At 45.4% G+C, this 24,924-nt stretch overlaps 1 protein-coding gene across 1 annotated transcript in view; it reads right to left on the minus strand.

Annotated features, from left to right (window-relative positions):
• The window catches only part of LOC138288161 (arylsulfatase A-like), a 480,219-nt gene extending 458,172 nt beyond the window's left edge, over positions 1-22,047 (minus strand). Inside the window, exon 1 of the mRNA XM_069229468.1 lies at positions 21,927-22,047. The gene's annotated coding sequence lies outside the window, so the exon portion shown is untranslated. The remainder of the gene's footprint in view (positions 1-21,926) is intronic.
• Positions 22,048-24,924: the final 2,877 nt, after the last annotated feature.

The following is a 24,924-nucleotide window of genomic DNA, read 5'->3' on the forward strand; positions in this document are numbered from 1 at the left end:
GTGGCTTTGCACTACCCAGGATAAAGCAGTGGGCAAACCACCCACTGGAGAGACTTGAGAGACTGTGGCTTTGCACTCCCCAGGATACATCAATGGACATGGAGCCCCCTCGTGGAGCTGGCGTCGTGCACTCATCTGGCTGAAGTGCCCCCCTTACCCCTGAGGTGACTGGTTCATTTTGATCTGATGCCCCTGCAGTGTTCTCTCTGTGATTAGTACACTATCCGGACTTGTGTAATTGCTGTACATATTTGTATATACTGATTTTTTAAATTGCACTATCTGATTTGTATTGATTACAATTGTTACAATCATTTCCTTTTCTCCTTGCGTTCTTCCAAGGGGTGAGGGAGTGTATATGTAATGTTGCTGCATGTATTTGTGTGTATGGTGTTGTGGCTGAGGGTGGGGGTATTGCGTGTTGCGTGTGTGTGTCACTCTCTTTTCCCTCCCACCCTCCCCTGTGTTGTAGGTGCAGTACTCACTGTGGTCGCCGACGGCGTCTTTGCTGCTCCTGATACAAGAGGAGGAAGACCAGCATTGGTAACACCTGTAGTTCGGGCTGCATGGCGTCCTGGTTCCTCATTGGGTGTCGAGAGGTGAGTGTTTTCCCTTCTATGTACTGTTTCCACTGTGCTTTTGATACCGTTGGGTCCGCCCCGGAAAAGGTTGCGGATAGGCTTCTTGTAATTGGGTGGGCGGTACTTTGTCTCCCGCCTGTCTGTTGGCGGTGACCGCTGTGCTGTTTGTTTCTTCCGCCATGGCGGTCGGAGTGTTAAAGTGGCTGTCTATATTGGCGGTTTCCGCCATGGTTGTAATCCCATTTTTTTTTCCATCAGCCTGTTTGCGGTATTACTGCCGCTTTAACACCGAATGCCAGGGTTGTAATGAGGGCCTATAAGTTTCACGCTGGGGTGGCGGGTGGAAACCATGTCTCCTCATGTCAGCTCTGTGGGGAAGTCACCACAACATTGTTGCTGGATCAAATAGCGCCAGTGCCAATCGTGGGGTGCAGTGGGTGTGACAAAACACACTGCACTTTTCACCGCAAATCAGGCAGTGGAAAGCGCAAAGAGCCTGGTCATGGGGGCCCATGCATTGCCCATGCCAGGTGCATGGGCAGTGCAGAGGCACCCAGGGGCACGCCACACCCCATTACCACCAACCTTGGTTGAGCCACCATGCAAAGGCTGTTGGAAAAGCGGGATCATAATCTGGAGGGCAGCGCTAAATGCAATTGCTAGGCTGGTGTTATAAGACAGGTGGCATTGTCAGTCCGTTAGCTGGCGGCAACATGGCAGTGCCAGGCCGTTGGCCTGTGGGGCTTTCCCCATGGTCCAAATGTGCCTGTTTCACCTGCACTGTTGGCGGTGGTCAGATTGCCAATAGTAGTCTGGTGGGCATAGGACTGCCAGACTTGTAATGAGGGCCCATGTGCGTACTTGTACAACTAGCTCTCCATCTAACTAGCTAGAGGCCCTGATCAAAGTTGAAAATAAGTTGACTGGCTATGTCCATAATTTAGTGGCATCAGGCCCTATCATGTACAAAATTCTGTTCACATCAAAAATAATACCCATGCCGGCCATCCCTTGGTCCACCCCTGTGCCAGTGGTAAATTAGCTGCCCTGCCACAATGCTGCATCCCCTGCACCATAGTGCAGTGATGGCTGCAGTGAGGGAGGGATCATAGCTGTATAGGAAGGAGCACAACCAGAAACAGAAATGGCAATCTGCTAGGTCCATGTGTGCTGTGAAATGCAGCACACATACACAAACTTTAACATGAGGAGCATTCAAAGTAAACTTCATCATTGCGCCTTGGTAATGTCATCCCTGGGGTGATGTAAGATATTGGTGTCACCTCAGGTGTATGAAAACATGTAAATCTAGGACAGCGGCAAAATGCAATGTGTGCTGGTGTGGTTTGACCACAGCAACAGCCATTGCAAGGCCCTCCCATGCAAACTGATGCATGGAAATGGGCCGTAATTACAAGGTGGTGTCAAGCCACTATAAGGGAATAAATCATACCTTGTAAATATGACACAGCACATTGCGGCACCTGAGCTTCCCTTTACGTGACACTCAGGTGGGACAAAGGGCTGATAAATAGGACCCATAATGTACAAGAAGAACGTTTGGGCTGTGAGTTGTCACTGAGTCTCCAGTACCAATTAAATGATGTGCCATGTCAACTGCCACAAAATAAAAATATTTATTTTACACCATCTCATTGCAGAGGATGATGGCTCTCCAGCCAACATGCCTGTCCTGGATTTCACTGATGGCCTGATGGACTGCTGACAACCATCAGCCAACAGACTTTCCAGTATGTCCTGGGATTCCCTCCAGACACCACCACCAGTTACAAGGAGTACACCCAATGTTGCGGGCTCCCCAGATGACCCACCAAACACCCAAAATATACTATGTGCCAGTACAAACACAGCTCAGGACTCCAAGGACTCAGAGGCAAGCTTCCAGAGGACAGTGGTAGGAGTCCAGCGGGAGCTGGCCAAGCAGGTGTGGGTGGGGATGGAGACCATGGCAGGCAGCCTAGAGGGAGTGAGCATGTGCCTTGTGACAGCTAATGAAAACATAGCTGCCATCCGTGGAACACACTCCCTACTGCGTGGAGTCCAGCAGTGTCTGGCAAACATAGCTGCTGCCATGAGGGAGCGGCCACAACAACTGCCCTCTAAAACTGGCAGCAGCATGACAGACAACAGGCTGGAGTCCATTCAGCATGAAGTGGCCTCCCTCAAGATAGACACGGCTTCCAAACACCGCGATGTTGCAGTTATATTGAAAAATCAGCAGTTCCTCCTTGCTGCAGTGATGACTTATGTCTTACCACAAATGGCAGCTGCCGGGAGCTTGGACTCCACATCTTTAACCCCTGAAGTGTGTGTGGTACCCTCTACCTGTACACCACCAATAGAAAAGTAGGCACCACACACAGCAGAGGATGAAGATGTGGAAGAAATTACTTTCACTTGAAAACGTACCCAGTAGCACCAATCTGTGCCACATGGCCAGTTTTCTTCTTTATTCTGGGCTTAAGATCATGTCAGTGTTGTCATAGTAGGATTTGTGCACTCTTCACCCACCCACTGTTGACTTGTCTGCTAAGGACTGTCATTGTCTCTTGCTTACCAATTGGCAAATTTTTTGGCTCCCCACTTATCAACACTACTCCGAAGCATGTTTCATGACATGTCCCTCAACCCTAGACTTGTATTGTGTCGCAAATATCTGGATTTCACAAATGGGGTCTCTGATCTGGACATGGTAAATATCTCGATTTCACACTTCCATTTGTAAATATACACCTTGTACACATTTAGCATGTCTACCTCTTCTGTGAACCATCTACTCAGCTAAATGATTGTAATGTGTTAATCCATGTCATTGGTCACAGAAAATCAGTACATGAGTGCAGGACTGTGGGGGCACAAAGCTACACACTAAGGGCCAGATGTAGGTAGATGAAAATTTGCGACTCGGAAATAGCGATTTAATGCGAACCGCTATTTCTGACTTGCAAAATGAAATCCAAGAAAAGCATGCAACACCAATTTGCGACCTCGCTAAAAGCGAGGTCGCAAATTGAGACTGACTCGCAAATTGCCTGCAGGTGCTGCACAACAGTTTTGAAATCCACTTCCTGGCTCTTGGTGATGACATCAGAACCAGGAAGTCATCAAATACACCTGGGAGGAGGGAGGACCACACCCTTTCCAAACTGCTGTGCAACACCCAGGAGGGAGGACCTGCTGCTACAATGGAGGAGACACGCAGTGCTGGAAGGAGAAGGAAGCTAAACTTTTCTGATAAAGAACTTGAGGTGCTGACAGAGGAATGCTGGCTGCACCACGACAAACTATTTGGGAAGGCAGCCATGAGTGTCTCAGACACTCAAAAGAGAATGATTTGGCAGCAAATCCAGGAAAGGATAAATGCCATAGGGGTGAGCCACCGCTCAAGGACAAAGGAGAGGGTAGCAGAGCGCCTGAGAGAGATGAGGGGCACCGGAGGAGGCCCATCCACCGTCCCACCACCCACAGCCATGGAAGCAATGGTCGAGCAGACCCTGGAGCCAGAGGCCGTAATTGGAATGGGAGAAGCGGACAGTTCTGCGCAAGGGACATCCAAAAGTAAGTACCATGCATTCACACCTACAAATGCAGTATACACACTCTCCCAGTACACAGCAGCAGGCACCACCAGAGTAGCTCCATTCCAGTCTAGCAACCTCTAGAATAGTGCATTATGGGAAATGTAGTACAGTAGTCAGCATATAGGCAAATGTTTATTATGAGGCATAAAATAGATGTGAGAGACTGACAGTGTATTCCCTATGTCCCAGAGGTCTCCCACAAGACACCCCCAGCAGCGACACCAAGCAGGGAGGAGAGCATGGGCCAGAGACACTGCAGGAGGCTGCTGCTGAAATTCCTGGGCCCAGCAGGACACCACCAGAGTCCTATGAGGAACATGCACATGAAATGGGGGCAGCTGATACAACCCCAGGGCCCAGCCCCACAGCAAGTCAATCTGAGCCAGCAGCAGGACAAAGGCGCAGACGCCGGCGCAGAGTTCTGGCTGTGCCCCAGGAGGAGGTAGGGGAAGCATGCTTTGCAGGAATGGAGGCATCCCTCATCAATGGTCAGCGCCTGCAAAATAGACAACTGACGTCAATATCAAGAACCTTAAACAGGATGCAGAGCAGCATGACCACTGGGCTGGCTGAAGTGAACACTCAGTTCACAAGAATGAACGATCATTTGGGGGATCTCACCCATGCCATCCGCCAACTGGTGACAGAACTGGAGGCAGACCGACAGTATGCAAGGTGCAGGGAGCGCCACACAGTGGCACGATTTGACCGCATGGCTGCGTCTATTGGGCGTCTTGCAACCAACACAACTGGCCTGTCTAGACGGACAGTAAGCCTACAAGTTGAACTTGGGCACTCTGCTGGCGATGTGGCACGTGGACTCGGCCGCATCAGCCACGCTGTGGACCTGATGGAAACTAGGCAGGTGGCAAGGGGCACAGGGGAGACCCCTCAGGACAGTCTACAATAAGTAGCGTGTCTGCCAGTGAGTTCCGTGTTCTAAGGAATGGAAGTGCACGGCAGGGGTCAGGGGACCCACCAGGGATGAACCATGCTGGGCGCTCAAGGAGGAGGGTGTGAGCCACCATACAGCATGGTTCATGAGGCACATGACGTTAATGTGTCCTCATCACATTTGGACAAGTACAGACTTTAACAGACAGCACTTTTCTTTCCCCATATAGTTTAGAAATAAAAAGGTTTTGTTTTTTTCACTACACAGCTGGGCTATGTGTGTCTGACATTAGTGAGTGTGGTGAAAATTGCCACCTGTACCTGCCAAAGTATTGGGTTGCAATGTGGTTCCGTCTCTGTCTGCCTGTATTTGCAATGCTTCTATCCCCAGGCTGTCGGTGTGGTAGCTCTTGCTCCTCATCCTCCGAATCTGTGTTTTCAGAGGTGAGATGTAGCCCACGTCTGGTGGCAATGTTGTGTAGGATTGCACAGGTGGCGACAATCTTGAATGCTGTTTCTGGGGCATACTGGAGTGCACCTCCACTTTTGTGGAGTCACCTGAATCTTGCCTTTAACAATCCAAAGGTCCTCTCGATGACAGTTCTGGTCCGCCAATGGGCACTGTTATAACGCCTCTCGTTCTCATTGCCAGGTGTTAGGTACGGGTTAAGTATCCATGGTCTTAGAGCATATGCACTGTCACCTGTTTGACAAAAATAAGCAATTTTAGCAGGGCATGAATGGTTTCCACAGTGACCTGTATGTAAGGCTTCAGGGTGTAGTCAGCAATACCTAATAGATATTCGTCTCCAAACTCCCCACGTTCTAGGCGTTGGTGTATCCTACTTTGCCTGAATATGTATGAGTCATGTGTACTCCCTGGAAATTTAGCTACAATGTCAGTAATTACATTATAGGTGTCACATACCACCTGGATGTTTAGTGAGTGGGTACATTTCCTATTGCAGAACACATATTCCAGATTTGCAGGAGGGCAGATTAGTATATGTGTCCTGTCCACACACCCTATTACATGGGGGAAGTTGGCAATTCTGTAGAAGTCCAACTTGGTGCTGTTAATTTCTGCCTCATTCCTGGGTAGGTATATATATCTGGACATGTGTGTGAGTATGGCATCTAGGAAACATCTGAAGAATCGTGAGAGTGTACTTTGGGATACCCCACCTGCCACAGCAATCACGCCCTGATAGCTACCCGAGGCCAAGAGGTGCAGTGAGCATAGCACTTACACATGTGTAGGGATGGCGCTGCCGCGCATTGTCTGTCGTTCAAGCTGCAGATTGAGTAGTTCAATTAATTCTAAGATTGCAGCACTGCTCAGTCTATATTTGTCATAAATCTCAGTTTTTTGGAATAGTGTTGGCGTGGTTCGGTATATCCTCTCCTGTCTCTGCGTCCTCCTCCTCCTCTGCTGGGCGGCGTGGACTCTCCTCCTCCATGCTATCACATACAGTTCGGCCATTTTGAGTAACCCAGGTGCCTTCTGGGTCTCCTTTTATACTTTGGTTCTGGTTACCACCTGCTGTGAATCAGTGGTAATCTGGATGTGCAAAATGGGCTTTTTGCGACTAGTCGCAATTTGCGACTGGCTTTTTCATATGGTTTGCGACTCGCAAATTGCAACTTCTTATTTGCGGGTCACAAAAACAGGTCACAATTTTTGCGAGTCGGTAATGGCTCGCATCACTATTTGCACTTCGGAAATGGGATTTTTGCATCCCATTTCGGATTTTGCGAGGTCGCAAATAGCGAATCGGGCCATTAGCGACTCACAAAACTTTGCGACATCTGGCCCTAGGATCCTAATATGACAAATGTGTATGATGGTGTCATCTAGAAGCAATTCACTGAGTATGTTAAAAATGAAGGACACATATATAGTTTCCTCATCATATACAGCAAGTATGGCTGAAAAGCAAGTCAAGGGCAATATAGTCAGCTGGGAGTACCAGAAGAACTCATTGGTGTGGTACAGAGGTAGCTAACCTTATCAGTGATGGTCACCGGTCAGTGTTGCAAGACAGAGTTCCAATTGTGGCTGTTGTCAGATGTGTCACAGTTCCCAACATTGTAACTACAGGACCCCAACACTGAAAGCTGAAGTACCAGACTTACCTGTCCAATACAAAGGGCCTCATTATGAGTTTGGCGGGCGGCAGAGTCCGCCCGCCAAACTCATTCCTCCATCAGACCGCCTGTGCGGCCTAAACACCGCCTGCCCTATTAAGAGTTCACTGCAGGGCCTTAACATTGACAATGGCTCCTAATGGCGCTAGCGCCAATGTGGCGGTGTGGCGGGTGCAGCAGCACCCATCGTGCATTCCACTGCCCGCAATTCAGGCAGTGGAATGTGTGACAGGGCTGTGCATGGGGGCCCACAACACTGCCATTGTGCCAGCATTTCCATGGCAGTGTAATCGCCATGTAAAGGCTCGCAGTATGGGAACTCGTAATCCCCAGGGCAGCACTGCTTGCAGCGCTGCCCTGGTGGATTATAACCGCTGGGACCACCAGGCTGCAGGCTGGCAGCACCCTGGTAGTGTCAGCGGTCAGACCGTGGCAGCTCCGCCACAGTCATAATGTGGTGGACAGATCGCCACAACTGCGGTGGTCCGACCGCCACCATGGGTTTGGCAGTCTGAAGACTGCCAGACTCATAATGAGGCCCAAAGTCTACATAGTCATCATGAATTGTGGGTATACTGGATGGCAGATGCATTGACTAGTAGATGTGATGTTGCAGTCAAGAGGCTCAGCACATGCGTGTGGGCATGGAGATCGTATAGGCTGACTCTGATACACAATGCATAAGTCAAGTGGAACTGCCAGTAGTCTGGACCCAGTGCATGGTCAAGATCCCTTACATAATGACACCAAGAGGCCTATAGGACTACAGTATTGCAGCATCTATTGCATCTATACTGTTCTTGTGGGCCTTAGTGCACCCCTTACTCACAGCCATGTCTGTGCGTAGACAAAAATAAGTCACAGCATGATGGTGGTGTGGCCCATTATCATGTATTCGTGTGAAGGCCAATGATGCACTCAGTAGGAGATGCTACAGATCACTGAAACGTCTGCTGAGTACAAAGGGGCAATGCTCACACATATATATGCCCAAATTTCACAACTTCTCTCAGCAGCCCTAGAGTGTTTGAAATTCATACAGAGGAAAATATTTAGTGACTCTGAGGTTTGGAGTTTGCCCTCCCTATTTTAGTTTTTACACACCCTTTAATGCCTGTTTTGTGGTGCAGGCGCCATTCCTAGCTGTTTATTGAAAAGTTTAACTGTGCATGCATCACTACACTTTGGCCCATATACATGGTAGTGACGCAGCACCTAGTGCAGTGACTGTTAAAGTGCGGGCCGTAGCGCACTCCTGACACCACCATGTGTGCGCCGTATCCAATAGTCTGCGCACCATCAAAAGTTTTGTTGCTAGTCCTTTTAAGCACCCAGAGGCCCATTGATCATAATAGGAGCATATTTTCAATGCCTGCAAAGAGCAGGCGTTAAGAAATCCACAACAAATGGGGTGCAACAATCTCATTGAAGTGCTAATTTGGAGGTTCCTTTTGCCCCAGAAAGGCCCCCTTGCATACACTGTGCCTGGCACAGCCATAATGTGTGGCAAGCCTTACCAAAGTGGTCCAATGCATGCAAGGCACCAATTTGTAAAGACAACACGGGGTAAATGGCAGGTTTGCGTTGCCTTACCGTCAATAATATAACACTATGGCAGTGCAAAGGTTCCGCTAGGGGCTCTTAAATATACCCCTTCATGATGGTTATGCAGGGTTCATCATACATGTGTCCTGCATTGGCTGAATTGTAGTACATTTGAACTGCAGGCCTCAAGTGGCACAGAGACTCTTTATACAGGTTGCATACAACATGTTCACAACCATTACATTCAGCACTCAGATTTATCTGCAACTGTCAGTCAAATGCTAACTGCAGGTGATTGGATAGCAATGGGAGACTTACCAACAGTTCCGTCGATTTCAATGCTCAAATGGTCCAGCAGATCCTTCTCCCTTGCCACCAGATCTGCCCACCAATACTTCAGCTGGTGCTCGTTGCGTCCCGTCTTGAAAATGCGTGTGAGGTGGTGAACCACCTTGCCCCACCGCAGCTGCCTTGCCTTGGTGGGGTAGCCGAAGATCGCCCAGCCACCCAGTTGCAGCATCAGAGGCAGGTAGTGGGCCACCAACCACATGATCATCAGTTCATCAGCGAACATCCTCCCCATCCTACCCTACCCTTCTCAGACATTCCCAATGGGGAAAGGACATCACTCAAAAAAATAACAGGAAAAGGAAACTTAAGCCTAACAACTACCCCAATTCCCCATACTACCCCAACAACTAATCTACCCCAGACAAACACCCCCACAATACAATGACAAAAACAGTAAACTTTCAATACAATTACAAGTAAATAGACAATTTAGACACCAAAAACACAGGACAGGACACAGGACAGGACAGCACAAGGGAAAAAACAACACCTCCAAACACACTACAAATCCACCAGCACCTTCAAAACACAACCACACACAATCACTAGGGAACAGACTGTGAAGTGAAATTGAAACTACACTCACTGTACCATGCTTGCAGACAGGATGTCCTGGTACATCACATCCTGGGAATGTGCGTCACTTTTTTTTGCGTCATGCATGTTTTTTTTTTTACGCATGAGTCATGTGTTCATTTTTCTCCATCGTGCACTGAGAGTAGTGGTGACGCTCAGGGCCCAGGCGTCATTTTCTCCAAGTTGCAGTGTGGTGTTGATGTGTTTGCATCATTTTTCTGGAAGCATATCACAATTGTGTCATTTTTTCCATTGTATCCCTTGAATGCAGCCTGAATCACATCACATGTTACATGGGCTGTCCGACTATGTGGTATATATTTTTTTGGCTACATGTGCAAGTGTATGCATTAATGTCATTACGGTGTAATTGGTATGTTCAACCAACAGGTGTATTCATGAGTCAGCTTCAGGCACTCACTCATACTTTGTGCATATGTGCATGTGTACCTACACTGTGTCCACAGAAATGTAGCAGGTGGACTATATAGTTATGTCTGTGGGCAATATATGTATACATACCTACAAACGATTTTGTATTTAGGCCCTCTCTCAAACACATGCTAAGGCATGTGTCAGCCATTACATTTTGTACTCAGAGTATGCAGTGGACTCGGACTGCATTGACTTCACGTATCACCTGTCAAGTTGAGTGTGCATGTGTGTCTACTCACTGGTTAATTATCGTATTTAACTTGTTATAGGTCAGCTAAACATGTGCCATGTGGTTTCCCATGCATCTTATTTGCTGCAGATGTTATGAACACGTGTGTTGGTGAATTATGCTATATGCCATGTGTCTGTATAGACATGTGTTGTATGATTTGTGTAACACATCACACCATTGCTGTGTCAATGGGATGTGCAAGCCTACATTGATATATCCTGCATATACAGAAATTGGCTTTTTACTATTGCTTGTTAGTCACATCACTGACACATATTTTCTGTATGTCACTACACAATTGATGAGAAATGTTTGACTCTCACGGGTTTTGTGATACCTATGCCATAATTTTAGTGCTAGGTTAGCTTTTGTACTTAATCCATACGCATTACCAAGGCTGGCCCATTATGGTGGTACATGTGTGTAGAGATCTTTGGGATATGTGTGCCTGCCTCCAAATGGATACACTGATTTGTCAAAATCATGTTAATCGTGACTGTCACATACAATGCCGTAACACTGTGTTGCAGTGTTACAGAGTGGCATAGATGGCAGGCCTACTCATTTTCATCAATGTATGAGTTTGTGTGGTGATACAAATGCATGGTTGCATGTAGAAGTGTAGGTTAATGGTGCTCCACTTTACTCTGCCCCCTGTGCACATGAATCAAGCATCTGACATCATCATACATTGAGGTAGTCAGAGCAGTAGTGTGTAGGTTCATTGAGCTGGGATCTCTACCATTTATGATAGCTAATTTCCAGCTTCTGCACAATCCCTAATAGATGGAGACATGCGCAAATGTGGTCATACTGACCTGGTTGTTATGAGTTCCAATGCAGTACTTGATGTCAGCCTTCCCCTCTCAGGTACAGAGGTTGTGTGCTTACACATGCAGGACATGTATACATTTTCGAAATCCAAAGTTGTGTCCATGTTCAGCTTGCTTAGGGGTTGTATAACTGTTGTGACGTCAAGGTTGGACAAATGACATGGTACAGATAGTGTTGTATGTGACTGTCTCCTTTTCTGGTAGCATGCAAAGGCCAAATATCATGGTATGCTAGTGGCAAACATGTCTGCATCATGTACGGACGTGGCCACCCTCTCTTTAGATCTGTTAAAGTTTAACATGTAGACATTGGTGTCTTACAGTGTCTGTTTTGGTATATGTCTGGTCATTATCCCTTTTTTCAGCCATTACTGGTAAGGTATGTATTCGTTCCTCCATTGCTCCCAGTCATTTGTCTGCTAGCACTTTGTACACATCTTCTATGGTACCATTGTCTGGTGATATAGGGACTGGATACAACATGTGACTTGTGCAATGTGGAGATATTCCCTTCTGCAACTGTCAACTTAGTAAGTAATGTCCCATTGGCGATGTTAGTGAGATGTTATGAGTGCCACACACACATGAAATTACACATGGCAGAGCACTTGAGTAGTCTCCAAGTGACATTGGCTGTTGTATTTACAAGTATCTGTGGGTATCTCAGAGCTGTCCATCAACAACCTCCGTTGAACATGGCAATGCAAATCTCCCTGCATGCCACAACCTAGCTGACTTTTACCATGACTGAATGATGTTGGGGTGTGTCATCATCTTAGTGCTGTATTTATCCTTTACCAGATGCTTCTGATATAGCTATGTCTACTCCCACTCAGTGTGATACAGGGTCTCTGACACTATAGAACAATGCTGCACATGTTAGCACATGCCACACCTGATTGCGATATTGGAGGCCAGAATATGTAACAGCTATTTAGTCACTTTTGGTAGCATGCAATGGATCTGTCATGTGACAATGAGTGCTTTGTATTGCTATGTGCTGTGTAATGTTGTTATACAGAGCATACTGTGCAGACATGCAGACACAGGTCAATCATTGTGGATAATGGCATTCCCGTTGCTACCTACGACGGACACCCACATATGTGTCTTCATATATTTATCATTATTAGCAGTAGGCATGTGTGAAGGAAGCCAATTTGTGTGACAAGTGGCCATCTTTTGTAGATGGTGAGTGTTACACACTCTGACTACATTCCAGCCAGACTATCATTTGGCTGATGCATTCTCCCATTAAAATTCATGGATCCATACAATCTGCTACGTGTTTGTATATGGATTCAACACTCCTCGCTGCTTAATTTGTCTGCCAAGCCACTGGCCATTTCCCAGCAAATGTATATGTGTATACATGATTTACAGTCCTCCATATGTCAGGGATGTGCCCAATTGCAGTACCAGAACATATTCCCCTGGACACACTGTGCAGGCTCAGCTTCAAACATTGATTATATTCCATGGACAATTACTGAAGGAGCATTGTTACCTATGATGTCCCCCCCTTGACACACATGTACCGTGCAGGCAAAGAAACAATCACAGAGTAGTGACACTGTTCAGTTCTAACATTACTTAACTTCCATTTCTTGACAGCCCCTACCTTATGTGTGTCCCCTCGCATACATCCTGTTAGGCATGGTGTTGTGGTGGTGAATGGCCTATGAAATTGCACCTTGCCCATGTGATGGCACAATGTATGTAGTGGTGCATGGATCTAGACCTTCAGAAGTCATATGCCAGTGATGTGTGTGTTACTGATATGTGAGATGGACTCTGTAGAACCTCCTACATCACCAAGGATGTTTGTACCATACTTGTAGTTTTTGTGTTTCTGACACACTTCCTGAGGTTACAGTCACATTCCAATGGTATACATGTTAGACAATGAGTAGACCAAGGAGAATGTGTTTAAACAAATATTTATTGGAGGTATTTACAAAGTAATTATTTTGTTGACTAGGTATAAAGGTTCTCAACAATGGTCAGTCTCCTGCGAACTCCTGCTGCTGTGTTTGGTTATTCCCCCTCAAGGTCCTCAGCCCCAACATCCTCCTCATTGTGGACATAAACTTTGTCCATCCCAGGGGACATTGTTCTTAAGACAAATGTTGTGCAGGATGGCACATGCCAGTATTATCTTCCATACCAGCCTGGGAGCATACAGGAGGCTTCCTCCTGTCAAGTCCAGGCACCTGAACCTGGATTTGAGAAGGCCAAATGTCCTCTGCACCACTTTGCGTGTTTTCTTGTGTCCTTCATTGTGGGCACGCTGTTCATTGGTTGTTGGATTTGCAAATGGTGTCATGACCCACGGCTGAATGCCATGACCTTGGTCAGCTGGAAAGATAAGAGGGTGAAATTTAGTAAATACTTGAGAGGGATGTCGAATATACCATGGCAGTAGTTGGTTGCATTTTGAGTGGTGAATCAGATGTGATTGTGGTATTGTGTATGTTCCTGGTCTTGCAATATGGTTCAATTTGACAGTGTTGATGTAAATGACAATCTTGGGTACTGATTCAATGACCTGAATATGACCATCTGGATTCCAATACGTATGCTCATCATGTATGTAACATGTTTTGTGTAGTCCATATTAGTAGTAGTGCCCTAATGTTAGATGGAGACTACCACCTCCTTGCAGCACAATGGTGTCAGATGTGGAGCAAGCATAGTAGCCATACAAAGCTAGACTATTCTGTTGATGTTCGCATATGGCATTACGCATGCAGTGTAACACTTAGTGGGCCTTAGTGGCAGCTGATGGTTGTGTCAGCCATCTTATCCCTCATTACAAATCTTAAGACCGCCAGACTCACAGTGGCGGTTGGACCGCCACGGTCATGGCAGCATGACCGCCACATTATGACAGTGGTGGACCCGCCACGGTTGGACCGCCAACATCACCAGGTTGCCACCTGCCAGCAGCCTGGCAGTCCCAGAGGTCTTAACCTGCCAGGCCAGCTCTGCAAGAAGAGCTGCCCTCTGGATTACAACTACCCAATCTCCCAGCCTTTGCATGGCTGGCAGAATTGAGGTGATGGTCGCCCCCTGAGGGCCCCTGCACTGGCAATGCACTTGGCATGGGCAGTGCCAGGGTCCCCATGGACAGCCCTGTTGAGCTTTCCACTGCCCGAATTACAGGCAGTAAAAAGCACAACCAGTGCTGCTGCACCCGCTGCAACTCCACATTGCAGCCGGCTCAATTACGAACCAGTTGCAATTTTAGGCCCTGTTCCCACCTGGGCCTGCCAGCAGAAATACTGTTCCGCCCGCAGGCCCAGCGGTGAACTCCTAATAGGGCCTGAGGTGTTTAGACCGCAATGGCAGTCCAACGGCGGTAGAAGTTTGCTGAGCGGCCTCCGTAGCCCACCAAATTAATGATGAGTTCTCAGGTATCCAAAGGTGTGTATCACATATTAGTATGATGCTCACATTTGGTACAGGTGTATGTCCTAGCTTCTTAGAAATTGGATTTTCAGCCAGACTTACTACACATGCACAGTACAGACCTTGGGAGAGGGCTCAGCTATTTTTCTAAGGTGTCCCTTAGTACAATGCATGTATGGCCAGTCATGTGCTCCATACTCCTACAGGGGCCTACTGTCTTGGAACCGCTCATTGATACTGGAGTGCCAGAATATGAATGCATCATGGACGCTGCCAGGATACTTGGCTGAGATGTTCGTGAAGAGCCCATGGTGGTCCACAATGGCCTGCACATTAATTGAATGGGTGTGCTTGTAGTTCCTGTAGAGATGTTCTGTGTCAGCAGGTGGCACCAGCTGTACATGGGTGAAGTCCATTGCACCCAGCACATGCGGACACCCAGCAATTAAATAGAAACCTTGCTTGGTCTCCTGCTACAATTGCTGGATGTTTGAGAAGCAGATGTGGTGGGGTGTGAGGCGGATAATGGCATCTAGGACCTTAGGCAGGAAGTCTGATATAGATGGCTGAGAGACAACAGCCACTAGTGCCCCTGTTGTCTGAAAGGATCCAGAAGCCACTGTGTGCAGAGCAGTGAGGAGCTTTGTGATAGGTGGTATGTTTTAGGGAGTTTGCAGCCTGGCTGTGATGTCTGGCCCATTCTGGATCAGCAGGCGTAGAATGGACTCCCTGTTGAGAAGGTAAGTCCTAATGATTTCTTGCTCGCTGAGGCCAAGGAGGGTTGTCCTCTGTCAAAATATCCTCTCCTGCCTTCTGTGTTGCCTTTGTGGGTGCTGTGGTGGTGTTTGGGGTTGCTGGAGTGGTGGTGGAGGGAGCTGCTGTTGTTGCAGACGTCTACGGTATGTACCTAGTGTCCTGGAGGTAGAAAATGTTCCTTCTGTGAGTTTTTTGTAAGTAGTGGTGTAAGGGCCTCATTTTAACACATGGTCAAACCCAGGCATTACAATTTGACACAAAACGGGGTTAACATCATTTTTGGGTCCCCCTCCCACCCGTGAGCCATTTTAGCACAGGAGGATAAATATGGCGCTACAGCAGTATTCTCCAAACTTTTTTATGCCGTGCCCCCAGTTGAAAAATAAAAATCATTGGGCCTCCCTCTGAATTTTTCACTATTGTTTTATAAAAATGACAATGTTTAAATATGTCTAGACCTATTTAAACATTGCAGTAAAATACTGTTACCTTTTTAAAAATGCAATAACAAGCTTCTGCTTAAAACAAAGGCATGTTATCTGTATAATGCTTTTTCTGGCCAGTGTCTGGCACCCCCCTGGCATCACTTGAGGCCCCCCTAGGAGGACATGCCCCACAGTTTGAAGACCTCTGCGCTTCGGGCTTAGAGTCATTTTTGGGATGGGAACTCCTACCTTGCATCTCATTGACGCAAGGTGGGTTCACGCATCCAAAAAAATGTTGTTCACTTCTATATTTGTGACGCTAGACGGGTTTAGCGTAAAAATATAAATATGGAGTTAAGTTTGTGCTGTTTTTGCACCAATAAGAATAAGCACAGACAATGCAAAAATAGTATAAATATGTCCCCAAGTGTCAACTTTCTAAAGTGAAAGTGTTACTTGCCTGTAAACCGGTTTCTTTGCCAAATATTAACAAAGTGCTTTTGATGCATATGCTTGATACTTACTTGCAAATGTACTTACCTGCGACAAGATCCTTTTGGTTCCAGAAATAAAGTAACAAAATATATTTTTGCTATATAAAAACAATCGTCCTGGAGTTAGTCATTGAGTGTGTGCCTCATGTATTGACTGTGTGAGTACAACAAATGCTTTGCACTACCCTCTGATAAGCCTAACTGCTCGACCACACTACCACAAAATAGAGCATTAGTGTTATCTACTTTAGCCTCTGGGGAACCCCTGGACTCTGTGCACAGTATAGCTCATTTTGATACAGTATATACAGAGCCATCTTCCTAAATCGGTGGATCAGCTGTGGGGTCTACGACTTTGCATTTGCTGGACTACTCAGCCAATACCAGATCGCATGACTAAATTCCAAAATTGCCTTTAGATTCAATTGATTTTCAAATTTGACAGTTTTCTAATTTTTTGTAAGTCCTGCTAGGGCCTTGGTGAAGTCCCCTTTAGCATTTCCTTTTCAGATTTAAAAGTTACTATAGTTAGAGGTAAGTAGCAAGAGGTGGGTTTAGTTCCTAAAAGTAAACCTCAACTTTAGTAACATAATGAACAACTCATAGGACATGGTTGTGGAGCTCAACTTCACCCCTTACCTCCATCTTGGGATGTGAGAGTTAAGGTCCCCCTGGCACATGAAAAATATCAAACCATTTCCAACCCTACCAAGGTAAAGCTCCAGGAGCTCTTGGCAGAGTACACAAGGGAACACCCTCTTGAGGAGGAAGACCTCCCCTCAGATGGGGAAGAAGTTAAGGATCTTGAGGATAAACTCCCCTTCCTAACCTAACTAGGGAGACCAGGGCCCCAAGGACCCTATGTCTAAATATAGTACTCTCAGGGCCTGGGTCTCCCACATAGTAGTCCAGTTCCTCTGGGGATATTGAGGGCAGCCTAAATGAAGAGGACCTCCTTTTAGCAAGGATGGCCAAAATATTAGCTTTGGAGAAATAGCTCCTGGCTATAGAGAGGGAGAGAGCAGAAATGGGCTTAGCACCCATTAATGGTAGCAGCAATACAACAGTTAGGGACAGAGAGCACTCTGATATCCTTAAAATTCCCAAGGGGATTGTCTCCAAATATGAGGAGGGTGATGACGTCACCAAGTGGTTCACAGCCTGTGAGAGGGCTTGTGGAACCAGAATTGGGAAAGAAGGCAGACCACTGGGTCAAGACAAGTATGACCAAGACTTCCACTGGGGGTGACCAAAAGAAAGGGATACAAAGCCTCCCCAGGGGAAGGGTGGTGAGACACCTAAGGATAAAAGTAAAGAATCTTCTCAAGGCCCCCAAAAACCTGTTCAAGAGGGTGGACCTCAAACCTCTTCACAACCTTCTCATGGGTACATGGATAAAAATGTAGATCCCAAAAAAGGCCTGGTGTTTCAACTGTAAACAGATTGGACATCAAACAGGAGACTTGGTCTGTCCCAAAAAGAATCCCCCTAGGTCTGTTCCAGTTAACACTGGTATAGCCAGTCTCCAGGTGAGATAATCAGTGTGCCCAGAACAAATCAGGGTTCACACTGAAGCTACTTTAGTCTCTGAGGGTGGGGTAGATGTTGCCACTTTTGCAGTCTGGCCCCCTAACATGAACAAATACAGACAGCACCCCTTGATTGATGGGACAAAAGTAAAAGCCATGAGGGATACAGGGGCCAGTGTCACCATGGTGACAGAAAAACTGGTTTCCCCAGGACATTATCTTGCTGAAGAAGCGTATTCAGTCACCAATGCTGGCAGTGTAACTAAGGTCCATCCCATGGTGACCTTAGAATGGGGAAGGCCTACTGGCATGAAACAGTCCCAATACAATGCTTGCTATGGAATGATCTGGAGTCCTCAGCATGGGCGGAGGTAGAACTCAAAACCCATGCAGCCATGCTGGGAATCCCTGAGATGGTGTGTGTGAAAACTAGAGCACAAAGCTGAGCACAGGGTGAAAAAGAAGTGTTGGAGCCTGTAATAATGGCCCAACCTTCCAAGTGAAAGGGAAAGAACACTAGGGGCCAGCTTCTGAACAGCAACAAAACCAAGAATTCTCTTCTCAGGAAGTGAGGGAACTGAGTCCATGGAGCTAGACCTTTATCAGGTAGAGCTCCTGGGCCAAGGGGGACCCTCAAGGGAACAGCTGTGCCAGGAACAGAGAACCTGCCCTGCTTTTAAAGGCTTGAAGCAGCAAGCAGCTGTCCAGGAGAAGGGAAATGTCAGTGGCTCCCACAGGGTCTATTGGGAGGAAGGGCACCTATACACTGAGGCCAGAGACCCCACACCTGGTGCAAACAGAAGAGTGGTAGTGCCTCAGCAGTTTAGGGAATTCATCCTCACTGTTGCTCATGACATCCCCCTAGCTGGGCATCTGGGACAGACAAAAACATGGAATAGGCTTCTCAGCCAGTTCTACTGGCCCAATATGTCACAGAAGGTGAAGGAGTTTTGTCACCTGCCAAGCCAGTAAAAAGGCAAGTGGCCATCCAAAAGCCCCCCTAATGCCACTCCTTGTGGTGGGGGTTCCCTTTGAAAGGGTTGTTGTGGACATTGTGGGTCCACGTGAACCACCCACAACCTCACAAAATCGGTATATACTGGTAGTAGTGGATCATGCCACCAGATATCCTGAAGCAATTCCCCTTAGGTCTACTACAGCTTCTGGAGTAGCCAAGGCCCTTAATGGTATCTTTACTAGGGTAGTATTTCCTCAGGAGGTGGTTTCTGGCAGAGGTACAAACTTCATGTCAGCTTATCTTAAACAGATGGTGAATGAGTGTGGGGTGACTTATAAGTTCACCACACCATACCATTCACAAATCAAGGGACTTGTTGAAAGGTTCAACAAGACATGGAAGGGCACGATCATGGGGCTCCCTGAAAAACTCAAAAGGAGATGAGATGTTTGCACCGTGCACCCGGCCACTCCTGTGTCATTGAGGGTGGGTATTCGGTGCAGACCTGTGGCCCTCCCATCCGGTGCTCACCTAAACCCCCAGATCTGGCCTGCGAAGCCATGGGTTCTTATCTGCTAGCAGATCTGTTTCTGAGTGCCCCAGTCTCCATAGGATCCCATTTTAAACCTGACACCAACTTTGACCTCTGCAGCTGGCCGGTCCTGTATTGCTGGTGGTGTATATTTGGGGTCAACTTGAACCCCGACCTGTGGACATCCTAACCCAACTTTCTGTGTCAACTTTCGAAAGTGAAAAGTGTTACTTGCCTGTAAACCGTTTTCGTTGCCAAATATAAACAAAGTGCCTTTGATGCATTTGCTTGATACTTACTTGTAAATGTACTTACCTGCAACAAGATCCTTTTGGTTCTAGAAATAAAGTAACAAAATATATTTTTGCTATATAAAAACAATTGGCCTGGAGTTAGTCATTGAGTGTGTGCCTCATTTATTGACTGTGTGTGTACAACAAATGCTTTGCACTACCCTCTGATAAGCCTAACTGCTCGACTACATTACCACAAAAGAGAGCAATGGTATTATCTACTTTAGCCTCTGCTAAGCCTCTGGGGAACCCCTAGACTTTGTGCACACTATATCTAATTTTGATATTGAATAAACAGAGCCAACTTCCTACATTATTACAGGAATTTATAGAATCCTCCATCTGGCATAATAAATGTATTTAAGTATCTAATCAGACAATTTTTAGCAAGTATTGCGTGATCAAAGGCATAATTTGAGTTAAACAACTAATGCGCAGAATGACTTCTCTCTCTTTTTGTTGGAAATTCAAATTAAATATGGCCTTCCTCTGTTTCCATTCTCAAATATGAATCTCTCAAGATTGCCCTTATGCAATGAATGTCTACACTTACACAAACACCATCTTCTATTCCTTCTCCGCCCCTTGAACAGATTAACATTTCCCAAAACATCAAAGCAACGTACACGTATGAGTATTTACATTACATAACTCCCATTCGCCTAAATATAAAATTGAGATACTGTGGGAGACCAAACCACAATACTTATTTCCTTTAAAAACCTGGAATTTAATTTTGTCTAAAACACTTCACACATCTTGTAATGCCAGCACCATAAAAACCCTATATTATTTCTATTACCTGTTGTTTCTCACTCCAACTTCTATTCATAAACACAACTCAACTCTTCCAAATACATGTTGGTCTTGCAAACCAACACCTCTCACATACTTATATGTCATTGCCCCTCAATTAAAACGTTTTTTTGGAGGGAGGTCTGCAGGGCAATCTGAATCATATGTCCAATCAATTTTCCTTTTGATGTTTAACTTATTTTTTTGGGAAGCTGCTCACACCTTTGGTCTGGCAATCATAAACTTGGCAAATTTGTGGACCTACTTATCTCCATTGCATTTCAAATAATCACATCCAACTGGAAGAAAATAATATGGTAACTACAGTTGGTTGGTGGAACCTTCTCTGCTATCATCAGAAACTTGACAGAACATTAGCTACCTCTACGCAACACATGATTGAAAAAGATATGTTTTGGTCAACTTTTACTGATTAAGTAAACAGAAAGTGCATACGGTCCCAGGAATCAACTATGGTATTCCAGCCTCCATGAACTTTTCTTCTCATGTATTTACAATTTTACTTTGTTAATTTTATTAAGTAATAACCATAGGACAACCATATTAAAAATTGTTTAGAAGCATTGTTATATGATGTTGCTGATGTCCTGCTTCTACTTTTCATTTACACCCTATGCCCCTTCCTTCCTTTCTTTTCTCCTCTTCTTTCCTTTCCCTCTCTCTCCTCACAAAATATAAAATATAAAATGCTATATGTATAAGGTGCAGACCTTTCTATATTGTTACCATTTGCTTGGAGGAAACAGTGCATTATCCATATGTATCATTATTATTTACTGTATTTTGTTCATTTGCATTATACTGTTATATAATGTTGTATAATCCAAAATGCAATGTTCTGCTGTACGTTTGTTAAAATATTTAAATAAAGCTTCCTTAAACTAAAAAAATAATGTTTTGCAAAATAACCTACATTTTACGTCCTCCGTTTCAAATGTTGCCTATACACTTTCTTAAAGTTGTATTTTCTATATACTATGAATGTAATTTGTATCGCGTTACATATGGCAGAATAACTTCAGAGTGCTAGGAAACTGACGTCTGATTTATAAAATTATACACATTTATATGTTGTAAACACATAAAATCCTTTCTGGAAGTGAGCTTCATTCGCTCGTTATAATAAGTCAAGTTTTTATTGAAAACTTGATAGTGCAATTTTTAAGTCTCTGTCTTTCCATATGTATCAGGTGCTACTGTTAACAAGCACAAACATTTACATTTACATTTGATAGATAGGGTTGGTTAAATCCGAAGCCTTTCGCAGGACGTAATAAAGCGGGCACACTTGCCTGAAATCTATATATACGGGCAAGTTACAAAACCTCTGGCTTAACCACCAAAGGTGCAATTGAATCCCAGCGTTCCAGCAAGCCATAATGCGTGATCTCGGGCAAAATTAAAATAACGTATTTTTCGTGTTCTTCAAAAATGTGTTTCAAAACAAACAAAAAGCTTGCTAGAGAGAGACAGAGAGGGCACCCCGAAAAGAGAGAGAGAGAAAGCAAGACTTACCGATTAGGCAGAGACGTCAGAGCTGCATGCTGTGTGTTATGAAAGGAGACAATCAAGAGACTTGGGGCACTTGAAAACCCCACCCTTTGCCGCCCAAGAAGCTCCTGCACTGCTTATGACTCCAGCTCCCCGGTCTGCACTAAGGCTCAGAGCTTGCTTATTTATGCATGCGACACGCATGTCAGCTGAAGTTCCTAACTTCCATTAAACAACCCTCCTCTGCCTATTAACTTCCAGAGATCACGGCCGTTCCCAGATGCCACACTTTAACTTCAGAATTCTTAGAAGATTTATTAAAACCGTGAAACACACTCTGCTATCCGCCACAGGTTGTGTATGTAGGTTGGATGTTATGTAGTGAAGAATACCGCTCAGAAACCAGGAAAGTGAAACCAGCAGTCTGCACTAAAAGTGAGAATCGGAGAAATAGAGATTTCCAGAAAATGTCTGACATGATTGCACTGGGCTGTTGCACCAAGCTCCTAAGGGAGTCCGCACATTGGACGTTGCTCTGTCTCTCGGAGCATTACATGCCTGATTATGTGTTAGAGGGAGGGGGCTCACACCGCCCTCACATGCACTGACACACCAAGTAAACGTTCCTGACAACTGCACCTTTCACCAAAGCCTTCGGCCCAATGCTTAAGAAGCCGAAGTTTTTGTAATTTCCCTGTTACTGGTTTATACATCCACAATTAGTAGGATGTGGTCCAATTGCTCATAATGGGGTAGACGCTGCTTAGAGAATAGCTTGCCTTTAAACTGTCAGGAGGAGGACATGTGACCTTGTGAGTAGAGCTGCTGACTTAGGAACTGAGAAACTTGGATTCGAATCCTGGCCTCATCTGAACACCCCGTGATTCTTGGCAAATTACCAAATATCTTCGTTCCTAACAAATATGTGTAACATATTTTGGTGCTCATTTCAAAGTCTCTCATGCCCTCGCACCAGATTCACGCTATACAGAACTGCAAAAAAAAAAAAACAAGCATTTGCAATGCAATGGGTCTCGCATTTGCTCTAGGTAAAGCTATTAGCATTGTAAATTCCTAACGACTTTTCTTGCCACTTTAATTGAAAATGGAAAATAAAACAGCTGACATAGCTAGCCGATTCAAAGCACCAGGGCGAGCATGAGCGTGAAGGAGATGCACAAAAAGAAAAAGCTGTCTGCTCGCAGTCAAACATATCGGCAATCGTGCAGTTATCAATGTAACAGGGGCAGTCTGCAAGGCGGGAACAAAACCGCGCAAGGAAGGACAAATGTAGAACACTTACCAGTGATGATAATAGATTTTTGAAAGGCAAGCCCACAAACAAGTGAAAGTGATGGGCATGCTTCAAAGCCCACAGTGCCTACTTCCTACAAGTCAAAGCGCTCGCTGCTCAACCTAAAAAATAAACCTTTTCTCTTTTTCATTTATTCCTAAGATTTGAAAAATGCTGCTCTGTATGTTCTGCTCCGTATGTGTACACTTTATAGATAAAAATGAACATTTTGTCCGTGGCTTCCACTCTCACTTGTGTGTGCCATTTTTGTGCTTGATAACGCCTCTCTCTATATATGTTTCTAACGCATGTTAGCCAAACCATTATGCAGCACATTTTCGCCAAACTTTCAGGATGTCCTCCTTCAATGCAGAGCTGTCTGTACAAGTTTACTACATTATCTCTTTACATTTGTTTTCACGGCTATCTACTATAGTCTGTGATTCCTGGCGCTTGCTACGTAAGTATGAGAGATTGTGAGATGAGTGCAGCTTTGATAGAACATGATTCATTACTTAACACGGCAAATTGTCCTAGCGGGATAAATGCTAATTAGTGATTTCATCCGCCATCAATGAAGAGCAGTCCATATATTGCAGTTGTTACAGCACTGCGTTTTACTCCCAAAGACCAAGGTTTGAATCTGATGATATGCAACAATGTGTTTAACCAGGTTGCTTGTATGGGGGAGAGAAGTGAAAATTGTGTTTTGGCGTACATGCTTCAATGAATGTCATATTTTTTATGCACATGTGCAGTTAGTTATTAGTGCATGTTGCATGAAGAAAGAAGATATTTTAGGAAACATCCCACAACACCACACCAGACTTAGATGATCATAAAGAGACTTTCCATGCGCTGTAGACACGCTAAAATTAATATATTTGAAATTGTCGTAACTCATTGAATTTAACATTAAATGTTATCGGCCTGATTTGACAACATGCACAAAACATACTCGGGCCTGTACACAGCTTGTAAATACCAGATAACTACAGTCTCCGCAAACATCACTTACTCAAGGTCTGCACACAACGTTTATGCAGTTTCCTGCTTTACAGACACGCTAACTCTATAGACAGCCTGTCCTCAAGTTCTGAAAACAAGTTGTTCACAGACTGTATACGTACAATTTCTATACAATTATTATATATTCCCTACTCACACCTTCTGTACTTATACTGCACAAAACCCACCTCCATCCTGAAGTAGACTAGGCTCAATCAGTATTCAAGCTGCCTGAACACAACCTCTCCTCACCACGTGTTCACAATTTATGTAGCTATACGGACAAATTGTAGGTGTCTTTCACGCAGCCCACATTAACCATAGCATGTTCTGCACAATAAATCTGTATTTGGCAAGTTACACTCAGCATCTGCGCATATCATAATCTGTGCACTCAAAATGTGCACAGGCTACACACATTGAGCACGGAGCCTGTACTTAATACTGCCTGTAAATAGGCTTTACTTAGTCCTGAAGACCATCTTTTCACACAGCATTTGCCCAAGCTCTACACACGTGCACAAAAATATACTGATCCTCTACTTGCATTTTCTCACCGTGATGAAAACGTACAGCCCTTAATCAACTTGCACACTGGGGTCCCGGGGGGGACCTGCCGAAGAATGAGGTCTCCCCCCCGGGGTCTTTGGGGAGGGTGGTGCGGTCCGAGGCGCCACGGGCTACATTGGGCGTCGTTTGGGCTATGTGCGGGGAATATTT

This window comes from Pleurodeles waltl, chromosome 4_1, assembly GCF_031143425.1.
Source record: "Pleurodeles waltl isolate 20211129_DDA chromosome 4_1, aPleWal1.hap1.20221129, whole genome shotgun sequence".
In the NCBI taxonomy this organism is placed as follows: Eukaryota; Metazoa; Chordata; class Amphibia; order Caudata; family Salamandridae; genus Pleurodeles; species Pleurodeles waltl.